The 3,579-nt window shown below is 35.5% G+C and overlaps 1 pseudogene across 1 annotated transcript; it reads left to right on the top strand.

The window, feature by feature from the left end:
- Nucleotides 1-279: 279 nt before the first annotated feature.
- On the top strand, nucleotides 280-435 carry LOC307184601 (large ribosomal subunit protein eL39-like; annotated as a pseudogene). Its single transcript has one exon. The product of its transcript is annotated as a large ribosomal subunit protein eL39-like (transcript).
- The last annotated feature ends 3,144 nt before the right edge of the window (nucleotides 436-3,579 follow it).

Raw genomic sequence — 3,579 nt, forward strand, 5'->3', positions numbered from 1 at the left:
GCCTCAATTTTTTTATGCCAAATTGGGAATATAAATAGTATATAAATGAGCCCTTAGAAAACCCAAGTACCACATTATGTACCTTTTTCAACTTATTTCCCCACCACCATCATATGCAAGGACAGATTAAGCCCCGAGTAATTCCTATAGTCTTTTATTTTCCTATCCAACCTCTGGTCATGATAATTACAAGCAGAAAGGATTACTCAAGGACAGGTAACCAGAGGGGATCTTTTCTCTTGTCTGCCATCCTATGTGCAGTTGAATTTCCTCCTCACCATGTCTTCTCACAACACTTTCAGGATCAAGTGATTCCTGGCCAAGAAACAAAAGCAAAATCGTCCCATTCCCCCATGGATTCAAATGAAAACTGGTAATACAATCAGGTACAGCTCCAAGAGAAGACACTGGAGAAGAACCAAGCTGGGTCTATAAGGAGCCTCACATATGAAGTGGCACACACTTACGCTATTAAGGTCAATTGTGTCTTACCATATCAGAACATCACTACTGTCTGGAACAGCTGCCTGTGTTTGATGGGAGAAATGGAATGGTTCTCTTCTCTTTTCTTGATCTTTCCTCACCACTGCTCACTGTGTTGCTCAGTAATGAATATGTGAAACCTAAAAAAAAAAAAAAAAAAAAAAAAAGTACAGGTAACCAGAGGGAAAATAGTAAAAGCAAAGAGCCTATATTATCTTCATATTAGATAGAATAAGAGTTAAAATACACTTTTTATTGCTTTTGTAGATTAATATTTCCAATTCACAAGTTAATTAATACTTCAATCTAAAGCATACACCTAAAACACCCACATTTTTAAGTTAGCAAGCTTTATTGTTATTATTTACATTGATTTAATGTAACCTTAAAAAGTTTGGAAAAATAATCACACTTAATATTTTAAATTTTTTGGAAAGCAATAAACAAAATGGGCTTCCTCACACAAAAATGCAGCTTCAAACTGGCCTTGGATCATATACATGACTTTAGTAATAGATTCTGTTTACCACCTAATTTTTTTCTTTATTTCTCAAAAAAATGTAAAAGTGGGTAGATTCATTCAGTAAAGCATTAAAACACATTCTCAAGTGAATCTACAGTTAAATTTAATTGAGAAAAAATACAAAATTAGCCCCCAACCCTTAATAAGCTAACCATATATTCTAGATATAATGTAATAGTCATAATTTCAAATATTCAGTCTGTTGATGTGTCCCAATTTTTGGTTCAAATTATATGATTATTCCACCCATATGATTGTGTAGGTTGACTTTGGCTAGCTTACTTTCAATTAGTACAGAAATATTCATATCCATAGGTTAGTTGGAGAGCAACATATGCCAACTACATATGAGGCAGGTCTTGGATAACCTTGTAATTTCTGCATTACAGCCTCACCATCCTCTATTATTGACAGTTTCTGATAGAAGAAATAAATTGAAAAATTTTTTGAAGGCAATTCATCTTGGCTCTGCATACCAAAAGCCAGCAAGGTGGTATGGTACAAAGTACATGTTATCATGTGATTAAAGGAGTTTAATTCAAAATGTTCAAAGCAAATTTTTAATAGAGCAAAATAAATCACATGTTTAAGTGTCACGTATTTTGACAACTTTTCTCTTTTCTATACCAAGATAATGGACTTTGAAGCCAGGGAGACATGGTTCCATTATTTGCTAGCTGCAGGATATCTGTGAAACTTAACCTCCAGAACTTTGTTTCCTTGATGGTAAAATGGGGTGAAGAATTTACAGAAGTGCTTTAAATGAGCTAAAGAAATGTGAGGATGCCTGGCACATTTCCTGGCATATGATACCCAATAAATGCTAGTTCCATTTTCTCATCTCCAAAATACTTAATATGTCCCTTCATTGTAATTCTGACCTTGCATTTTACATAAATCCCTAACTTTGAGATAATTTTACAATTTAGATACCAATCTTCTCAATAAAGTTGACTGCTAGCTCTTTGTGTGATTTCAACAGTAACAGAAAGTCCTCAACTCCAAAAACATCTCTCTTTACTATGCTCATACATAAAGCTTCTTCTGCAGGAGTCAAAGGCATTTATTCCAGAATTATAGATAAATCCAAAATTATAAATCCCCTGAAGAGAGATAACACCATGACTTAAATTCATACCAGGTTTTACATGACTGTTAGCAGATACTTTGCTTTGATAAATGGAGGAGAGCAGAAGTGAGAGCACAAGGGAAATGCAATAACCTGGGCTGGGGACAGGCTTCACAGAAGAAGGAAAATGATTTTGAAATTAGAGATAAATTCAGGGACAAATTTCAAACACACGATTTTTCCTTCATACCAGATCCTGCAAAATGAGATGTGATTTACAGCACAACTTTTTTTTTAAACAACCTTTTGCCTGATAGTGGTAGAAAATCCAGCTTAAATTATAGATTTATTTTGATCATGGCGATATTTTCTGTTTTTCTGATCAACCCAGGACGGTTACTTGATAAGAAATGGTATAATTAGAAATATGTCAGTGTCCACAGTATGACAGGCTCTGCCCATAGGTGTTGCTGGTAGGTGGAGCTGTGCATGTCTTTAACATTCATAATTTAGTGTTATGAACTGGTGTTTTCAGGCTTGTTTTCCCTATGGTTGGAGGAATAAATAAATGAACTATTGAGTTGAACTTACAGAGAAGCCACAGAAAAAATTAGATATCAAGGTTTTCAAACCAATCAGTGTGTCCAATCTCTTGCCCTCTGGAATGGTTAGGGGCTCCACTGGATGCTCTGAAATTGTTCTGGACTCAACAGGCAGTCAAACAAATAAAGAAACAAAAGAAGGAAGAGTTTTGGGTTTTTTAGCCCAACATCAATGATTCTGTGGCATGCTTCATTCAGCCCAAGACACATAACCCACTGTTTCAGTTAGCAGCAGTAGCCTGGTAAAAATATATCAGGTGATTTAAGAAAATTCTGAAAGCACTAAGCTGTCAGACTTCTCTGGTTATTCCAGCCCACAAATACAACTTCTTTTGTAATTAAAGACAGTATGATGATTTAGTACTTTGCACTTTTATCATTTTTCCTTGTTTTAGTCTGATTTTAATTCATTTTCTTAACTGTGTTATCAGTTTACCATGGTGAGGGTAATGCCTTATTATTCTAATACAAATCCCATTCTCATTTACTCTTAGACCATGGTATGTGATTTTAAAAATAATAATAATAATTTGATTGATTCATTAAAAAATAAGTTGGATTATTAAAATTCACATATCAACATTTTGCTGTTTGTGTCCCCCACCTCCAAATTCATATGTTGAAGCCCTAACTCCCTATGTAACTGCATTTGGAGAAGGGGCCTGTGAGGAGGTGATAGAGGTTAAATGAGGTTGTAGGATGGAGTCCTAACCCAATAGGGCTGGTGACCTTATTAGAAGAGGAAAGTCACTAGCGCTCTCTCCCTCTACCATTTTAAGGATATCAAGCTGGGAAGAGAGTTCGCACCAGAAGCTGACCCTGCCAGACTTTGACCTGGGACTTCCAGCCTCAAGAACTATGAGAATAAATTTCTGTGTTTAAGCCACCGAGTCCATGGCATA

Source organism: Stenella coeruleoalba, assembly GCF_951394435.1.
Source record: "Stenella coeruleoalba genome assembly, chromosome: 3".
In the NCBI taxonomy this organism is placed as follows: domain Eukaryota; kingdom Metazoa; phylum Chordata; class Mammalia; order Artiodactyla; family Delphinidae; genus Stenella; species Stenella coeruleoalba.